Here is a 21,278-nt window from a genome sequence, read left to right on the forward strand (position 1 = left end):
ATCAGAGGAGAAGTCTTTGATTTTGTTGGATATTGGAGTCCCTCCACTGATGTAGATAAAGATTGCCTCCGTGATTTGCCACATGATTTTAGATTACTGCTGGACAGCTCCTACCACTGTAATGAAACTCTGGGACAGAGACTGGGTTGGTTCTCAGGTGACTGACATCCAGCTCATCATTGGGCTGGCACATGAAGACTGTCCAGCTTGATATGATCAAAGCTTTCACTCTGTTGTCATAGATTTGGAATATGCAAGATGACTTGGATGGGGATTATCAGGAGGAGACATTTGAAGATGACTGTAGTGACATGCTGAACTCTGTGCACTTACATAGACTTCAAAGGCAAAAATAAAATAATGGTACAATAAGAGCTACCATTTATTTAGCTATTTAATGTTTACAAAGTGCCTTACAAATATTATTTCTCTTAATCCTCACAGAGATTTTGAGAAGTAGGTGCTATCATCCCATTTTAAGATGAGGAAACTGAGGCAGAAAAAGTTTAAGTGGCTTACTCACAGTCACAAAGCCAATAAATTTCTGGAAAGGGATTTGAATTTAGGTCTTCCTGATTCTAAGTGTAGCCCTGTATTTGCTGAATTTCCTAGTTGCCTCAATTTCTAAGCAAGGTCTCCCAATTACAATTTATAGGAACTGAAATTTCATTGTTATGGGGGCACTTTCAATGAAGTTATTCCATCTACCAAAGAATATTGATACATGCTCTTTACTTTATGACCTTAGAGAGTTACTTGGGTGAAGTAGCTTAGACTGTCACACAGGAACAATGGATGAAGTTGAAAAGAGGGGACATTAGGTTTGATATCAGGCAAAAACAAAAATCGCTGACTTCTCCTTGGAAGTCTTAAAGCAGATGCCAAGTGAGCACTTGTCTGATAAGTTGTTGGGGGAATTTTTTTCTTCCAAGAGAAGTTGGACACTAAGGTCTTTGTCAGCTCCAAATTTCTATGATTCTATATGTCAGAGGAGGGACCTCCACTCAGGTTTTCTTGACTGCAGCCAGCTTGCCATCCTCTACTGAACCAATGATATTCCATCTCTAGACTCTTAATCTTGGCACTGGTTCACCCCAGACCTGGAATGCTTCTCTTCCTGACTTCCTTCTCTGGATTTCTCTGGCTTCATTCAAGACTGCCTAAATACAACTTTCTGTAGGAGGCCTTTCCTGGTTCTCCCCCCAACCCTTAGGCTATAGTATAAATATATGTGTGCATGCATATATGTATATATATATATATATATGTACACACATATTTACAGATACATAAAGGTATGTGTATGAACACACATGTATATTCTATGCATAGTAATTTTAATATTATCTCTCCACTAGAATATGAACTCCTTGAAGTCAGGGACAATATTTTCTCTTTCCTCATATCCCCACTGATTGGAACATAGCAATAAATGATTGTTGACCAACTGACTAACTCTTCTCATTCCCCACCCTTCCAAATATATGCAATTCAGCACATTTTTAATATTTATAAATAGTTTGGAACATTTCTAATCTGTGTAAACAAGTTATCATTTTTTATCTGTCAGCCAGTGAACAGGCATTTAATAAACATTTATTATGGGTCAGACACTGTGCTAATCATAGAGGATGCAAAAAAAATGACAAAAACCTCATCCCTGCTCTCATAGAGATTGTATTCTAATGGGGAGACAAAATGTGAATAACTGATCTATCCCTAGTTATTTGTACACATATATGTATGCACACATGCATGCATGTGTGTGTGTATGTGTGTGTAATAGTATATATAGATATACCATGGGGCAGTTAAATACTGCAATACGAGGGCCTGGAGTCAAATGTAGTCTCAGACATTTACCAGCTGTGTGACCCTTGGCAAGTCACTTAACTCTGTTTGCTTCAGTTTCCTTGTCTATAAAATGATCTGGAGTAGGAAATGGTAAACCACTTTAGATGTCTTTGCCAAGAAAACTCCAAATGGGGCCACAAACAGTTGGATACAATGGAAACAACTGAACAACAACAAATAGTATGTATATCTCTATACACAATACATGTATTCATATATGCCTATGCACATCTATGTAGACATACACATATATGTATATATAAATATACACACAATTACGTATAATGTACACGAAAAGGTTTAGAGGGAAAGAGTAGAGCAGTGGTGTCAAACTCAAATAGAAATGGATCCTTGCATGGTGCATATTGACACAGGAAACTAAAAACGAACATTATTTCTTTTATTGTGTTTTTATTTCTTTTGTTAAATATTTCCCAATTGCATTTTGATCTGGTTTGGATCATACTTTTTTTTTTTACCAGACTACATATGGCCCAGTGGCCAGGAATTTGACACCCCCACAGTAGAGGATGACACCAAGGTTAGGAGCCTCAGTCACAGAGATATTGATGGTGTTGGTGTAATAGGAAAGTTGGGAAGAGGGAAGGGTTTTTGGAAGAGACAATGAGTTTCAAAATAATCTAATAATATTTTTTTTAGCTTAGAAGAGTTCTCACCTATATAATCAAGTTAGAATAGGGCTCTCTAGTTCCAGTTTCTTGAAAAAAGCAGATGAGTTTCCTGTTGTCTAGAAGATTGAGCCTGAAGACACATACATCTTGTGGTGATTATGTAGATAAATATTCTATTTCATTTTAGCTAGAGGACAAGTTAACCAAACAACCAACTAAAATGTACATGGAGGAAGGGGAAGAGAGGAGAAGAGATATGTTAACAGTGATTACCATACCTCCCTCTACCCAAGGGCCAGCTATGCTTCATTTCCTTCCTCCTCCAGGGTTCTACAGTACCCTTAAGAGAGCTTGGGAGTGTCTAGTCTCTCTGCCATTGGTTCAAGTCTCTACCAGTTTTGTTACCCCAATTTTACATGTGTGGTGCACCCTGGTTCCATTTAGGACTGTGTTAATTCTACTTCACAATTAAAGTAGCTTTTGCAAAAGAATATGTGCTTCAAAGCTATAACAAAAACAAACATACAAACACCCTTTCCCCCAATACCTGAGGAAGGCATAATCCACCTTTATGCCACTTTAGTCTGGGAGGAGATTAGATCCCCAGCTTGATTTATTTCCTATATAGCCTAGCCTCATCATATTCCAAAGCCAAAATTAGCTACTTGTGCTGGACTAACATTACAGAATATTACTTCTTATACCCTCCCTATAAGACTGAAAGGGACGTCTATCCTGGAATCCCATCTCTAAGATCACCATAACTCAAATTCTTGAGTCTAGGGACTATTTTCTGTGTGCCTAGAACTGAAAAGGACAAATAAAACAGACTAAAACCTTAAGTCCAATTCAGCAAGCCACAGGAAGGGTGGTGGATGTCCCTTCCACATAACTTGGCATAATGGTACCCATTTTATGGTTTAAACAAAATTTTCATTTCCTTCACCTTTGTTGGAGAGATAGAGGAGAGGAGAGACAGAGAGACAAAGAGAGACAGACACAGAGAGAGACACACACACACAGTGACTGTCCCAATATAGCAGTTTTAAAGATACAGCCTATTCTAGTGACATAGTAAATGGGAAAGGGTGTGCTCACACACAGTAGGCCTCTACCATCTTCCATATGGGTGTCTTCATTTTTGGTGATTTGAGTATGCATTGAAGTCAGGTTACAGATACAAGAATGAAAATCAGAAGAACTCCATCCTTCCAACACATAGCTCAGATCAGTATAGTTGGTCATGGATTAAGGAGGCTGCATTATAACATGAATAATCCCCTTTGTTTCATAAAAGTGGCATCCACTGAATATGGAGATGGAATTGTTAGAGGTGACTGCCTTTTCATGAACCAAATCCAACATTTTCAGATATATTAATATATTAATCCTTCACTGACAGTCAATAAACATTCATTAAGCACCAATTTATGCTAAGTACTGTGCTAAGCTAAGATTGGAGGTACTGCTCTACCCTTTTGAGTCCATTTAGTATCTCTATTCAGACAAACCCCCGATCCAGCTCAGTTCTCACTCCTGAGCTCCAGCTCCACATTACCAATTGCCTGCTTGACATTTTCCCCTGGACATCCCATCAGCTTCTCTAGCTCAGTGTGCCTGAAACAGAACTCATTGTCTTTCCCCAGGAGAAAACAAAGGAAAAAAAAAAACATGGTTCCTTCAAACTTTCCTTTTTCTTTTGGATATAGTCTCATCTTTTATCCAGGTTCACAACCCTGCAATCATCCTTGATTCCCCTTGTTGGCTGTTGAGACATTTCAGTTGTTACTGACTCTTTGTTACCTTATTTGGGGTTTTCTTGGCAAGGGTACTAGAGTGGTTTGCCATTTCCTTCTTCAGTTCATTTTACAGATGAGGAACTAAAGCAAAAAAAGGTTACTTGCCTGAGGCCATACAGATATTATGTATCTGAGGTCAGATCTGAACTCATGAAGAGAAGCCTTCCTTATTCCAATCCCAGTGCTCTATCCATTCTACCACCTAGATACCCAAACAATCCTTACACCTCATACACAATCAGTTCTAAGTCTTCTTGATTTTTCTGCCACGGTATTGATTACAACTCTTTCCTTTTCTCTACTCACATGTGGTTCAGCTCCTTAGCCCCTTTTGGTGGGACTATTACAATAAACCTCCTAATTTCCTTGCCCCTAGGTTCCAACCTTCTTCTCCCCCATCTGTACTCCACACTGCTGTCAAAATAATATGAAGGCATCAGAAAAACACATGGCCTTGAAAAAAACAGAGAGTCCATATACATGATGTACCCAAGCACATATAAATAAAGATGGAAAGTTCAAAATATTCCAGATTTTGGAGGATCATGAAACCAATGCAATTCAATTTAACTCAAAATATTTAAGGAACTTGAACTTTACTCAGTAAATAACAAAGAGTTACTAAAGACTTTGAGGAAGAATAAGATGACCAAATGACATGTCAATTGCTATTATTTTTTTTTACTATTATTTCATTCCACCCTAATAGTTATCTTATAAGAAAATGTATTGCTATTCACTGGCTCATACTTTGAATCATCTTGGATCTGTGCCATGAATTTCACATATGATTTACCAATGTTGGGTATGTCTAGTAGACATGGTGGGAGTGGGAAAGTTGCTGGTCATTCCATTCCCATAATGCACTTCTATGACCATTGAGTTTCTTTACCTTTGACATTCTCCAGTTCCAACTATCTGTCCTCAATGTAATCAGACTTATTGTAATTCCGATGCACATTAAAGCCTCCTGATACAGCACATGACCTCACAGGTATACTTTGAGGACACTGATGACTAATTCAGTGGTAAATGGCATCCAACTATGTGATTCTCTGAGTCATTCTGTATATGTGTAGTTATTTAAAAGCAAAGGTCATAGGGTTTTACAAATGGAGTCACATGTTTATCTGTTTAGAAAAGATTTGGGAAATTCAGGAGGCAAAGAAGGATTTGCTTGCATATTTCAAGTTCTCAATTTTGTCTGTTCTCCTTGAATGGGATTTTTCTATCACTCTTCCTCTTTCCTTTTTTCCCTGAGTATGCCCACTGCCCCTCACAAAATTCCTTTTAATTCAGTTGCCATTTGCTTCACAGGATTTTTCTTGTTTCTGAGAGTTGTTAATGATCTCCGACTATTGAAAGAATTATGTACTTAAACCATTTATATGTTGTATCCCTATAGGAGAATGTAAGCTTCTTGAGGGCAGACACTACTTTTTGTTAATGTAAAACTACTGACTTACACATAGTATGTGATGAATATGCTTTATTTGAATTGAATTGTATTGGAAGTTACCAGATCATCCCATTTATTGGCATTCTTCTTCTCCTCCCCTCTTTATATCAAAACCCTTTGACAGAGTTCCTCACTCTCCTTTCTCCAGTCTTTGGTAACAAAATGGTCACAACAAGGTGACCTTTAAACTTGTCAAGTTGTGCCTAGATGTGCCTTTGATCATATCATCTCCCATCTCCTCCAGCAAATTTCTACTTCTACAAATTTCAAACTTCTACTTCTACAATCATTTCCTCTGTCTCTCTAATCTTCAATCTCTTCTTAGCTACTATTTTTTCTTTATTTCCTTCAAACATAGTCAAGTCTCTCCTATTTAAAAAAAATACTTATGCAACACTCCTTAAGCTATCATCCTACATCTCCACCCATTTTTCGCCAAACTCCTAGAAAACTTTGTTATATACATTTACTGTTTCTAATTCTTCTCCTCTCATCTACTCCTCTTCCATTTAAAATTTGGCTTCTTTCCTCATCACTCAACTGAATATGCTCTTTCCTAAGTTACCAAAGATCTCATAATTGCCAAATTTGATGTTCTATATGCAGTCTTATCCTTTTTGATATCTCCATTGCACTAAACACCATCTCTCTTTGGATACTCTTACTTCCCTGGATTTTCATGACACTACCCATTACTAACTTTCCTCATGACCATCTAACTCCTTCTTAGTCTCTTTTGCTGACTTATCATCTATATTACGCCCCATAACTGGGAATCTTCTGCCCTCTCTCTAAGTTCTATGAGACACAGGTGATGATGAAGTGATATAATCCAAGCATGGGAGATAGCCAGAAGAAAAGCATGGGGAAAGAAGATTGAATGCTGTATGTGAGGGAATTTAGAACAGCCTAGAGTTAGAGAATAAAAAAAAGCATAACGAGGCTGGAAAGCTAGGTTGGAGTTGGCTTGTGAAGGGCCAAAAAAACCAGATAAGTTTATAAAGCAAACCACTAGAATCTATTGAATAAGGGAGTGACATGTTCAAATCTACACAATTTGATAGCCATTTGGAATATGGTCTGCGCTTCCCCATCACCTGTGCCCCATAAATCCTTTACTTTATTTTTTTTTAGTTTTAATTATTTTTCATTTTAGTTTTCCACATTAATTTCCACAAGATTTTGAATTACAATTTTTTCTCTCCCTGTCTTTTCCCTACCCACTACCCCCCCAAAAGCAAACCTACTGAATACCCCTTCCCCAGTCTGTTCTCTCTTATATCCTCCTCCTTCACTCCCCCCGCCACTTTCTAGTAGGGCAAGATAGGTTTCTATACCCTAGTACCTGTATATCTTTATTTTCAGTTGCATATAAAAAAACTCACAAATTTTTAAATATTTGTTTTTAAAACTTTGAGTTCCAGATTTTTTTCCCTTCTTCCCTCACACATCCCCACTGGGAAGATAAGCAATTCAATATAGATTGTACATGTGAAGTTACCCACATCATTTTCATAGTAGTTATATCATGAAAGATTAACTATATATCCCTCCATCTTATCCCGCTTCCCCCCACTTAATCTATTTTCTCCTTTGACCCTATCCCTTTAAAAAAAATGTTTGCTCCTAACTACTCTCTCCCCCAGTCTGCCCTCCCTTCTATCCTCTCATCTCTTATCCCCTGCCCCCCTATTTTCCTGTAGTGTAAGATACCCTACTGAATGTTTATGTTATTCCCTCCTTAGGCCAAATTCAATGAGAATTAGGTTGTCCCATTCCCTTTCACCTTCCTACTCTTCTCCTCCATTGTAACAGTTTTCTCTTGCCTAATACTTTACCCTAATCTATTGCTCCCTGTCTTCTTCTCCCAATAAATTCCTCTCTCACCACTTAATTTTATTTTTTAGATATTATTCTTTCATATTCAATTCATCCTGTGCCCTCTTTCTATGTATACATGAACATACAAATGCCGACACTCGTATATAGATATACATATATATTCGTATATACATACATCCTCCTATATATACATATACATATATATTCCCTTCAACTATCTTCATACTGAGAAAAGTCTTATGAGTTACAATTATCATTTTTCCATGTAGGAATATAAATAGTTCAACTTTGATAAGTTCCTTATGATTTCTTTTTCCTGTTTGCCTTCTCATGCTTCTTGTATTTGTAAGTCACATTTTCTGTTCAGCTCTGGTTTTTTCTTCAAGAATGCTTGAAAGTCCTCTATTTTGTTGAATGAACATATTTTTTCCTGTAGCATTATACTCCGTTTTGCTGGGTAGATGATTCATGGTATTAGTCCTAGTTCCTTTGATCTCTGGAATATCATATTCTAAGCCCTTCAATCTCTTAATGTAGAAGCTGCTAGGTCTTGTGTTATCCTGATTGTGTTTCCACAATACTCAAATTGTTTCTTCCTGACTGCTTGCAGTATTTTCTCCTTGACCTGGAACTCTGGAATTTGGCTATAATATTCCTAGAGGTTTTCTTTTTGGCATCTTTTTCAAGAGGCAATCAATGAATTCTTTCAATTTCCATTTTGCCCTCTGGTTCTAGAATATTGGGCCATTTTACTGGATAATTCCTTGAAAGATGTTGTTTAGGCTTTTCTTTAAAAATTTTTTTTGTCTTTATTAATTTGTTTGTTTACTTTTAGCTTACAAGATTCAGTTCCACAATTCCTTGAGTTTCAAATTTTCTCACTCTCCCACCCCTCCACCTCCCCCCCCATAGCAGCGTACAATCAAGTATAGGATCTGCAAATACTTTCACATTAGACATTAGTGAGGTTATAAAGAAGTATTCTATTAGGTTCTTTTTTTGAACATGGCTTTCAGGTAGTCCAACAATTTTTAAATTATTTCTCCTGGATCTGTTTTCCAGGTCAGTGGTTTTTACAGTGATATATTTCACATTGCCTTCTATTTTTCCATTTGTTTGGATCTGTTTTATAGTATCTTGATTTCTTTAGTCATTAGCTTTCAATTACTCCAATATAATTTTGAAGGAGTTATTCTCTTCAGTGACTTTTTGAAATTCCTTTTCCATCTGGAAATTTCAGCTTTTTAAAGCATTCTTCTCCTCATTGCCTTTTTGGGCCTCTTTTGCCATTTGACTTATTCTAATTTTTAAGGAGTCATTTTCTTCAGTATATTTTTGGATCTCCTTTGGCAGGCAGTTGACTCACTTTTCATGATTTTCTTGCATCATTCTCATTTCTCTTCCCAATTTTCCTCCACTTCTCTTACTTGATTTTAAAAATCCTTCTTAAACTCCTCCATGACCTGTAACCAATTCATATTTTTCTTGGAGGCTTTTGATGCAGGGGTTCTGACTTTGATGTCTTTCTCCTGCTGCAGTACCCCCAAAAGGGTTGTATCATCTATACTTCCATTGCTTGCTCATATTGGCAGCCAATTACTTGACTTTTGATCTCTTTGCCATTGTAGAACTCTGCTTCTAGAATGGAGAGAGCTATGTCCCATATTGCTGGGGGTTTTGCAGCTACCAGAACTATTAGATGGGTATCCTCTCTACAGCCCCCACACTCTCTGGCTCTCTGGTTACACACCCCAGGACCACCACCCAAGACTGTGATCTTGATCCAAGCAGGTCAAAGCAAGAGCACTTAGTCTCTGAATGGTTGCTTGGTCCCCCTACATTGGAGCTGTCTTATAACCTTGCATTGCTGAGAGGAATCCAGTCTATCAAAGTTAGTCATCACAAATATAATCTGTCTGTAATTGTGTACAAAGTTCTCCTAATTCTGCTTTCCTCAATCAATGTCAGTTCCTTGTCATTTCTTCAGGTGCAAAAATATTCTATTACATTTGTATACTACAATTTATTCAGCCATTCCACTATCAATTCATACCTCCTTTGTTTCAATTTTTTTAAATTTGTTTCTGTTAAGAAGGCTGATGTGAATATTTGGATGTACATGGGGTCTTTATTTCTGTTCTTGATGTCTTACAAGTCTATATACTCTTTTGAAGGATTGGTGAATCAAAGACCACAAAGAGTTCAATGACTTTTTCCTTATGATTTGTGTCATTTCACTTCTGAGATTCTGTGATTCTTTGATTTTGGGTGTTTTGAACTGAAGACCCAGTCCCAAATCATAGGCTTAATGGGCTTAATAAATATTTATTTAATGATTGATTGCATTTTCTTGATCTCTTGCATTTTCCATGTTAAAATGATATAATCAGGGAAGAGAAGTAATATTCAATAACATTTCTGTTACTAGTAATCTCAAAGACTAAAAGACTGAGCATTCAAATGTATAATGTTCAACACAATCAGTTCAAAAGGAAAATTGTGGTGCAATACCAGGTCCCAAGTCATTTTCCCAAGTCATAGCATGATGTCCTAGACACAATAGCATAACCCACCTCATGTTACTGGAATGAATTCTGGAGCCTCACATATCTCCCTCTTGGTTAAAGGCTTTTCTATTCTATGTAAAGACAAAATCTAATCTTCCCTTTCCTTCTGTAACATCTTGGATTAAGTCACGAGCAGTGGCCACAAATAGAATGCTAAGTGAGCGACCATATGGCAATGTCTACTTTAAAAAGTCAAAAACAGAACCATAAAAAACCCTATACAAGTGTGAAAGAAGGAAATCCCTTAAAGAAGGAGATGTGTGTGGTTATTTTCAATTTTTGTATATTGAATGCACTGATTAGCTCCTCTTTAGAAAGATGCTCTTGTACTAATTAAATTAATATGAGATGAAACTTTGGCTCATCTCCATATCCTACTCAAGTGGAAGTATCGGATACTTAAAAATGTAAATTACACTAAATTTTTGATGGGCTTTTCATCTTTTCACTTAACATATGAGGAGCCAGGCCCTTAATAAGGGGAGAACAGAAGGAGTAGAGAAAGGGGACAAGCTGAAAAATGTCTAAGATGTAAAAGTCAGGACTTTGTCTCACAGAACTGAATTTTGTGCCATATTGAAAGCATTTGAAAGCCTTAAGCTGCACAGAAACAACAAAGCTTGGAACCCAGTTAGAAAGAAAGATTAAGTTAAAATAGGAAGTTATGGAGGCAGAGCCAAGGTAAGGAAGTAAAGGCAGGAACTTGCTGATATCTCCCCCAAACCCTCCAAATATCAAGACAATTGAAAGGTTAGCAGTAAAGATCTACTGCAGCAGGGTGGGAGAGGAGCACATGTGTAGACTGACACCAGCAAACCTATAGCAGGACTCTGGGCCTCCTAATCACTGGCAGCAGTGGTTGTTTCCATTCTTTTCAGCCCACATATGCCAAAGACAACTCAGAAGGTATGAAGGAAAGGGTGCCTTCACAGTTGGGACCCCGGAAACCAGTAGTAGACCTTAGGAGTGACTCAATCAGAATCAACAGCAGTAGCAGCAGTGACAGCAGCAGAAGCTGCTTCCAGAATACCAAGCCTACAGACTGTAAGAGGGTCACACAACTGGCCAGAAGGCAATTAAATGAGGTCTTTTTGCTAGCACCAAGGCAGGAATCTGCTGTTTTGCCCTTACTTGGATCCTTAAAAATTAGAATGGAGCTAATGGAAGCTAATGACTTTATCAGAAATCAAGAAGCAATGAAACAAAACCTAAAGAATGGAAAAATGGAAGAAAATGAGAAATATCTCATTGGAAAAACCACTGACCTGGAAAACGGATCCAGGAGAGAGAATTTAAAAATTATTGGGCTGCCTAATCAAAAACATTATATATATATATATATATATATATATATATGAAAGAATACACCAATCACCTCCTGAAAGAGACTCCCAAATGAAAACTGCTAGGAATAGTTAAATTCTAGAGTTACCAGTTCAAGGAGAAAATATTATAAGCAGTCAGAAAGAAACTAGTCAAGTGTTGTGGAGCCACAATTAGGATAACACAATATGTAGCAGCTTCTACATCATAGAATCAGAGGGCTTGGCATATGATATTTCTGGGGGCAAATAAACTAGGATTGCAACCAAGAATCACCTATCCAGAAAAACTGAGTATAATCCTTCAAGGGAAAAAAAAATGTCAATTCACTGAAATAGAGGACTTTCAAGTATTCTTGATGAAAAGACCAGAACTGAATAGAAAACTTCACTTTCCAATACAAGATTCAAGAGAAGCATAATCAGATAAATAGGAAATAGAAATCACAAGGGACTTATTAAATTTATATTGTTTACTTTCCCGCATGGGAAGATGATATTTGTAACTCCTAAGATGGAAAGAGAAAGGGAGAGGTAGAGTGGGGTAAATTTTCTCACGTGAAAGAGGCAAGAAAAAGCCTTTTCAGTGGAGGCTATGTAAAGGGTTGTGAGTGAACCTTACTTTTATTAGTATTGGCTCAAAGTGGGAATAAAACACACACACATATACAATTGGGTATAGAAATCTATCTTACCCTAAAAGAAAGTAGGAGGAGGAGATAAGAGAAGGCAGGGGATGATAGAAGGGAGGGCAGATTGGGGAGGGAATGTTCAGAAGGAAAATATTTTTGAGGAGGGATAGGGTAAAAGGAGAGAGAATAGAATAAATAGGGGTGGGCAGTTAGGATGGGGGGGAAATACAATTAACAATAGCAAGTATGAAAAAAATTGGAAGCAAGTGTCTGATAAAGGCCTTATTTCTCAAACATATAGGTAACTGAGTTAAGTTTAAAAAATAAGAGCCATTATCCAATTGATAAATGATCAAAAGATATGATCAGTTTTTAGATGTAGTAATCAAAGTTATCTATAGACATTTGAAAAAAAATTCTGACTATTGATTGGAAAAATGCAGATGATATGCCTATTAGATTGGCTAATAGGACAGAAAAGGTAAATGATAAATGTTGGAGGGAATATGGGAAAAATGAGACTTTAATGCATTGTTGGTGGAGTTATGAACTGATTCAACCACTCTGGAGAGCAATTTTGAACTATGCCCAAAGATCTGTAAAATCATGCATACTTTTTGACTTAGCAATACTGCTACTAGGTCTGTATTCAAAAATTATTAAAAAAGAAAAAGTACCTATATGTAGAAAAGTATTTATAGCAGTTCTTTTATTGGGGTAAAGAATTAGAAATTGAGGGGATACCCATCAATTGGGGAATGGCTGAACAAGTTGTAGTATGTGATTATGGTGGAATTTTATTGTACTATAGGAATGATGAGCCAAATGCTCTCAGGAAAACCTGAAAAGAATTGCATGAGCTGATGCAAAGTGAAATGTACTATGCGCAAAGTAAGAGCAATTTTGTAAGATGATCAGGTGCGAATGACTTAGCCATTCTCAGCAATACAAGGGTCCAAGACAACTCTGAAGGACTTATGATGAAAAATGCTATCCATCCCCAGAGAAAGAACTGATGGTATCTGAATACAAATTGAAGTGTACTTTTGTTTTACTTTATTTTTATTGAAGTTTTTTTTGTCTATGTCTTCTTTTACAATATGACTATTATGGATATGTTTTGCATGACTACACAGGTATAACCTACATTGAATTGTTCTCCTCTTTGATAAGGAGGAGGGGGGAAGGGAGGAAGGGAGAGAAATTTGAACTTAAAGGTTTAAAAACAAATGCAAAAAAATGTTTTTATGTGTAACTGGGGGAAAATAAAATACTAAATCAATACAACAAAAATTGGAAATTACCAGGTGAGATTCTCCCTAGTTTGGCCTCATTCTATTCCCCTCTGCTCTGCCCCGGTCTAATCTCTGAGGACGCAGTCTGTGCTGCCTACCCTCACTCTTCTTTGTGATGTCACATGTTTGATAATTGCTCAGCACAGCTTTGGAAGCAGATTGTCTTAACCCCTAGATGAAATGACAGAAATGAAATGAAATGAGAGCCTTATTGAAGATGAGCTGGCAGGAGAGAATGGGGTTCCTCCAGTCTTAGGCTTCTCATACTACATCGCGGAATTCGAAGAATTTCTATCATCCTCTTCTGAAATCAGGGAGTCATGAAATTTATAGATAAATTAAGATACTCATATTATTATAAGAGTTGCTCACATTTATATTGTTCTTTGAGGACAGCTAGCTAGAGTAGTGGATAGAGTGCTGGTCCTGGAGTCAGGAGGACCTGAGTTCAAATTAAATGTCAGACACTAACTGTGTGATCCCGGTTAAGTCACTTAACCCTGTTTGTCTCAATCCCCCATCTATAAAATGAACTAAAGAAGGATATTGTGAACTACCAGTATCTTTGCCAGAAAGCCCCAAATAGGGCCTCAGAGAGTTGGACATGACTGAAACGACTCAACAATAAAATATGATGCATTACAGTTTTAAAAAGCCCTCCTCACTACTACCCTATGAGATGGACTGATGTAGTGAAACTATCAACTCCCTCTTCCAAAGTAAGGATGGCTACTACTACCCCTCAGAGTTTCTAGGAGGTACCCCTAAGGGGTGTTGGAGTGGTTTTCAATAATGCTATTGGCTTAGGCTCCCATTCTAGTGTGCTCTCCTCATGATTAACTTCCAGCTAGCATATCACAGTAATTAGAATATCACTTAAATTTAGACAATTCCTTTGTTTTGTTTTTTTCTTTTGGAGGGGGGAAGGCAGGGCAGTTGGGATTAAGTGACTTCCCCAAGGTCACACGGCTAGTAAGTGTTAAGTGTCTGAGGCCATATTGGAACTCAAGTCCTCCTGACTACAGGGCCCGTGCTCTATACACTGCACTAATTTAGACAATTAAAATCAATTACAGCAGAGGAATATTTACTTTGACTCTATTAAGAACAGAATTACAACACCAACCCCACCAACCCCTACACACACCTGCAGATCATACTCTTCCCTATACCACTCTGGGCACTAGGGAAAATGCCCTTAAATTGAAAGTAGTTTCTACAGAGCAGTCTCTTCATCAAGTTCACTTTTTTTTTTTTTTTTTGGCAACTAATCTGGCGATTTATTCCACTAGACAATGTCCAAGCTAGGCTTTATTTGCCCTTGCGGGCTTTGATCTTTCTTAGGTAGAACTCAAGCTCTTTGCCCTCAAGCACGTGGCCGTCTGCTCTGCCACACTGGCCTGGCCCTGATGCGATGCAGGCAAGGAGCTTGCCCTGCTGGAACTGTTCCTCCAGAAGTGAGCTGATCTTGGCGTTCTTCTTCCGCTCTTCATATTTTTTCTGGATCTTCTTTGACCGCTTTTTATTTAGAATTTCTTCCTCCTCAGGAGTCAGCTTGGCTCCCTTCTTCTGGCCCAAGGGCAGCGCGTAGTGGGACTCGTACCACTGGCGGTAGGGGGTGCTATCGATGGGCACAATGCAGTTCTTCCCCAGAGTCTTGGTCCGGACCAGCTCGTTGTTGGAGGCGTTGTAGACCACATCAATGATCCTCGTCTTGCGGGTGCAGCACGCGGAGCCCCAGGAGAAGTTGCCCACGTCCACCCTCAGCGCCCGGTGCTTCTTGTTGCCTCCGCGCACTCGCACGGTGTGGATGCGGTGGGGGCCGATGTTGGTGTTGGCTGGCGGCCGGCCCAGCTCATACTTGCGCTTCTTGTGGTAGGGCTTGCGCTTGCCCCCGGGTCTTCCGGCGCATGTGCCAATTGTCCCGGGAGATCCCCATGGTCGGCGCGAGCTGCAAAGAGCTCAAGTTCACTTCTAAATGCAACATGACCAATTGATGGATGAGTTCAATTCTCTGGTACCATTGGACTAGACTTTGCTGGGAGGTCACTCAGGGCTTTGCTCCTTAGTCTGACTTCCAGAAAGTCTTGGCTGTATTTGATCCCTAACCCAACCCTTTACCCATGTTAAATATGCTTATATCCCAAGTTATAGTTGAAGAAACAGAATAAGAGAGATTAGGTGAATTACCCATGGTCATGGAAGAGATGCTACCAAGATTCAAGCCTGGCTTCCTGACTCCAAGGAAAGGCTACAAAATTAGAGAGCAATGGTTTGGGAGTCAGAGGACTTCTTGGATTCAAATCCTATTGGAATTGATCAGATGTTTAAAATTCCTTTAAGTTCCAGTTCTGTTATCATTTGATCCAGAGAAAAGAAAATAGAATGTATCAATGTAAATTAAGGACCTTCAGGTTCTGAGGCCTCTGGGAAGATGAGACATTCAAACTGATTGACATTTTCCTTATTCTTCTCTGGAAACAGTACAGCCTATACTTCACATCCCTTCTAAACATCTAACTAAACTATCTTACCCTGCTGTGATTTATGACCCTCTCTTACTCCCAGTTTTCCACATTCTGTTCAAGGCAAAGTAGTCCAATCGCTACTACTACTGTTTCTGGAAAAGGTCATATCAACTCATAATCCTAGACTCTCTAGGAAAAAAAAGCCTCCTCTCCTGACCACCATTCTCTATTCCTGCATCTTTTCCTATTAGAATTTAAGCTCTTTGAAGGTAGAGACTGGATTACTTTTGTATTTACAATCTGAGCTCATAGCACAGTGCTTGCAGTATATACATAATTTTTAAATGATTATTCATTCTTTCTTTTCTTTTACTCCTTTTCTACCAAAATTGCAATGTTGTGTATTCTGTAAAAGAGGGCAACGCTCCCTGATGCCTACAAACTTTGTAATTTTCCTAAAAGAAATGAAGATTTCCACAGACAATATTCAGCAAGGGTTTGGCCAGATACTAATTTCACAGCTGATGAAAAAAAAGAGCAATAGATTTGAATCGACGAGCTAAAAAGGATTCTTCCATGTGGAATGAAGGACAAGTTTTAGTTTATACATCTTCAAAACTTTCAAAATACTTTTCTTTTTTGACAAAGATCTTAGTCACCCATCATCTTTCATGTCCCTCCTTGAGGTGACCTTTTCCTCCTCCTGTACATATGCTCAATCATTTTTTTTTAACATCCAGCAATCAGTTACTGAGGATCTACTGTGTGTAGAATGTCAGGAGATTCAAATGCTGGTTTGGGATGGAGACCTTTTGGCCGCTTTTCACACTTGGCATTCAAACTATCTTCTACATCTAGAATGACCTCATTCCTTAACACCACCTTTTAAAATCCTTTTCTCTTTAAAGTTATGCCCAAACTCCACCTACTAAATAAGGCCACTCCTGATCATTCCAACTGCCAGTGCCTAGCTCCAAGATATCATGTATTTACCTTAAATATATTTTGCACATACCTATATGAGTACATGTTGTTTCCTTTGATAGAATTTAAGCTCCTTGAGAGCAGGGACTGCTTAATTTAATTGCTGTATCTCCAATACATGTCTTGGTGATGGGTACCTAGCAGGAACCAAATAGGTACTTGTTTCATTGGTTGGCTGATGAGGTTGGACTAGCAGGTACTGTATGCTTTGAAAAGTTCCCTCCATAACCTTTACAACTACAGAGAAGTTGGGGAGATGATTGCTTTTTTCTAATTCTCTGCAGTTTGTGGCTTAAGGAAGCAGGCAGATATGTGGCATGTGGGACAGGTGAAGACCAGCCTTGGTGAAGAGAAGGTTGGAGCATGGTTGAGAATTGTGTTTGTCCTTTTTTTTCAAATGATGACATGACTTGCAGTTGACTTTGATTTGAGTGAGGGAGGGCTGATTAGTGTTTATGGAAATGGCACTACTTTGCATAAGAAATGTCATAGGATCGTAGGTTAAGGCTTATAGCTTTAAGCATACAAATTCTTTCATTTTACAGACAAAGAAATTGAAACCTAAAGAGTGAATTAATTGGTCAGCAAGAATTTATTAAAGGTTTACTAGGTGTGAAGCACTAGGCATACACAGGAAGGCAAAAACAAAACTTGCACTCAAGGAGCTTACAGTCTCGTGAAGAAAAACATGTAAATAACTAGGTACATGTAAGATATATACAGAGTTGGTCAATGGCTATCTGAGAAGGGAAGGTGCTAGCAACTGGGAAAACTAGAAAAGACCTTGTGAAGAAGGCAGAATTCGAGCTGAGGCTTAGAGTAAGTGAGGGAATCCGAGATGTGGAGATGGGATGTGAGAGCATTCTAGGCATGGGACACAGCCAATGCAAAGGCATAGAGTTCAGAGATGGATTGTCGTGTGAGAAACTGCAAATAGGCCAAGATTTCTAGATCATGGAAGGCATGGGCAAGTTAAGAGTGGGAAGAGTAAAGTGTAAGAAGAATGGAAAGGTAGGAAGGAGGCAGGTTAAAGATCATACAGATATTTAAATAGGTTATAAAGAACTTTAAGTAATAAGAAGATGAGTTTATATTTGATTATGGAGGTAACCATACTAAGTAGCAGGGAAAGGTGGTGACATCATGCAGCCTACACTTTAGACTGAATATAGAAACTGAATGGAGAATGGAATGGATAAAGAAGATATTTCAGGCAATCAGTCAAAATGCATTTATTAAGGACTTACCATTTTCCAGACATTGTGCTAAACACTATTGATAAAAGAAGGCCATAATGCAGTCAAATCCTTAAGGAGCTCATAGTTTAATGGCAGACTATTGCAATAATTCAAGCATTATGTGGTGAGGGCTTGAACTAGAGTTCTTGTACTATGAATGGAAAGAAAGGAACATATATGAAATATGATTTAAAAAAAAAAGCACAGATGGAGCGGCCAGGTAGCACAGTGAGTAAGTGCACCAGCTCCAGTGTCAGGATGACCTGGAGATCGAATCCAGGGCTCAGACACTCAGCACCACACCCAGAAATAACTGGCCGTGTAATCTTGAGCAAGTCACTTAACTCTGATTGCTTAAAAAAAAAAGCACAGATGACACACCTTGACAATGGATTGGATAAATGGAGTGATTAAGGGGGAGAGTTAAAAGATGTTATTGAAATTGTGATCCTGGGTGAATGGGAGAATGGTGGGGACTAAATAGTACCAGGGAAGTTCAAAAGAAGGAAGGATTTTGGAGGAAATATAATGATTTCTGTTTGTGACATGTTGAGCTTAAGATTGTATAGGTTGTATAGTTTAAGACATCAAAGAGATAATTGGTGATCCAAGACTAGAACACAGAAGAGAGATTAAGGATGTACCCATCTACCTACCTACTACATACATGCATGCATACACACACATATATGTATGTGTATATACACATACAAGTAATATATGTATATACATATAAGTAATCTTGACATGGATGAAGAATCAACAAAGGATCCTGAGTCACAGTCAGATGAGTAGGAGAATCAGGAGAGAGCATTATCATGAAATTCTAGAGAGGAAGTAGTGTCCAGGAGGAGAAGATAACAGTGTCAAATGGTGGAGAGAGGTCAAGATGAACAAGATTGAGAAAAGACCAATAGATTTGGCAATTTAGAAATTATTAGTTAATTTTCAGACAGTACTTTCAGTTTGATTGAGGTCAGATGCCAGACTGCAGAGGGTTTGGAAGAGGATAAGAAGATATTAGTAGTGGATGACAAGGAGAGGAGAGATGTAGGACAATTGGTAGGAAGTGTGGTAGGATCAAATATAGTCAATTTGTTTGTTTTTAATATGGAAGAGATGCAGGTATATTGGCAGGCAGCAGGGAATAACCAAGTTATTAGGGAGAATATCAAGATAAGGTAGAGAATGCTATGTTAATGGGGGCAATCTTTTAGAAAAAAAGAAAACAAGATGAGATGGGATCAAGGTTGCATGTAGAGCTATTTAATTGAAACTAGAACAGGGGAAATAACACTAAAAGGTATTTTAATGACGAGGTTCAAGGAAGAGAAAAGGACTAGCTCTCAGTAAATGTCCTCAGTATTTCAACAGAGTAGTAGGAGATATTCATATGGATGAGCCTCTGCCTCTGTTATCATAAGCGTGAATCATGACAAAATGTTAAAGTGCCTTCTAAATCATCAAAGAAAATTTAACGGTATTGTTTTAAGTATGTATCTTCCATTATTAATAGATCATAGATATAGAGCTAAAAGGGACCTTAGATGTTGTGCCATCCAATCCCTTACTCTATTGTCAATTTCCTATTTGTGCTGGATAATGGAGAATGTGCCACTCAAGTCATTCTTTATAAAGAAAAAAATGGATCAGAAGACATATTTACTTAAGTCATGGAGGTTTTAAAAGGATGAATAAAAACTGGATAAAATTCCATTAAGGGCACTAGTCTCTATTTTTTGATGAAGTCTTATAACTGAGTTAGAGATAAATGCTCCAACTTCATCAGTTGGCAGGCTATTCTCCCCCGTCAGTTGGGGAAAAAACCTTTAAAATTTGAGGAAAGATCTTAAATGTCAAAATGTCTGTCACTTTCCAAATAAAACTTTTCACTCAAGAATAAGAAGAATGTTACCTTTCATCTGTTTGATGTCAAGTCTGGAGGGAATATCGATGGCTTTAGTGAGCAGACTGATGAAGACAAACATTTTCTGAAACATGAACCAGATTTTTAACTTCCTTACTTTGATTCAACTAATCATTACAAAAACCCTGTTGGGATGGAGAAGAAGAGTGGTAAAATATCTTCCTCCCTTCTATGTCTAGGAAGGTAGTACTATAAAGTGCTGAGGTGCTTAACTTAGAAGATCACAATGGAAATGGAAAATTAGAAATAGGATGACTCCATGGTTTCCATGGATTAAGCCACCCACATCTCTAGCTTGGAAAGTTCCTGTTGTTTCTTCCATGTTCTGGAAAATGCTTTAGAAAAATTATGTGTTTTGGAAAAAATCCGTGTTCTGAAAAAGGGTTTGCTTTCACCACATACCTCAGGTGTCCACATGTTCCTCAGCGTAGTTGGATTGTGATTTTAAAAGATGGAGAAACATGCTAGCTCTTCCCTTCAACTCTTCTTTGAGGTATATCTATGCAAAGAATGCAGAATTTTACAATATTAAGTTTCTTTATCTGTCTCCAATCTCTCTCATTAGGATGCCCAGGAATTTCCAACACTGGAGTCTTAGTAGCATCACCTTTGAAGTATTTGTACAGGCTATCTCCCATTCTATGCTCTGCTCCTTAACTCATGCTTTGAGACCCCCTGACTTATCTCAAAACACAGTTTTACTGAGTCAAATATATAAAAATATAAGTATTTCCCCAATTGATAAATTGTCAAAAGATAAAAATAGGTAGTATTCAGACAAAGAAATCAAAGCCATCTGTAGTCATATGAAAAATTCTCTAAAATCGCTATTGATCAAAGAAATGAAAATTAAAACACCTCTGATGTACCACTTCACAGTGATCAGAGTTACTAATATGACAAAAAAGGAAAAATGTTAGATGTTGAGGGGATATGGGAAAACGGGGACACCAATGCGTTGTTGGTGGGGTTGTGAACTGATCCATTCTTCAGAGCAATTTGAAACTACACACAAAGGGTTATAAAACTGTCCTTTGATCCAGTAATCCACTGGTAGGTCTATATCCCAAAGGCATACAAAGAAAAGGTAAAGACCTATCTGCACAAAAATATTTATAGCAAATCTTTTTGTGGAGTCTAGGAATTGGAAATCAAGAGCAAACTGGTTATAGACAAGTAGAGGGTATGAGTATAAAATACACAAAATGACGATTTAAAAAAAATCTTATTAAGAGCTACAAAGGGACTGCAATGTAAGA

General features: G+C 37.9%; 1 pseudogene; it reads right to left on the reverse strand.

Moving 5' to 3' along the window:
* Positions 1-14,642: 14,642 nt before the first annotated feature.
* LOC138158410 (small ribosomal subunit protein eS8 pseudogene) lies at positions 14,643-15,357 on the reverse strand (annotated as a pseudogene).
* Between the last annotated feature and the right edge of the window lie 5,921 nt (positions 15,358-21,278).

Source organism: Petaurus breviceps, unplaced genomic scaffold, assembly GCF_028583685.1.
Source record: "Petaurus breviceps papuanus isolate PSGF00001 unplaced genomic scaffold, PetGlider_PUasm1.0 174, whole genome shotgun sequence".
Lineage (NCBI taxonomy): Eukaryota > Metazoa > Chordata > Mammalia > Diprotodontia > Petauridae > Petaurus > Petaurus breviceps.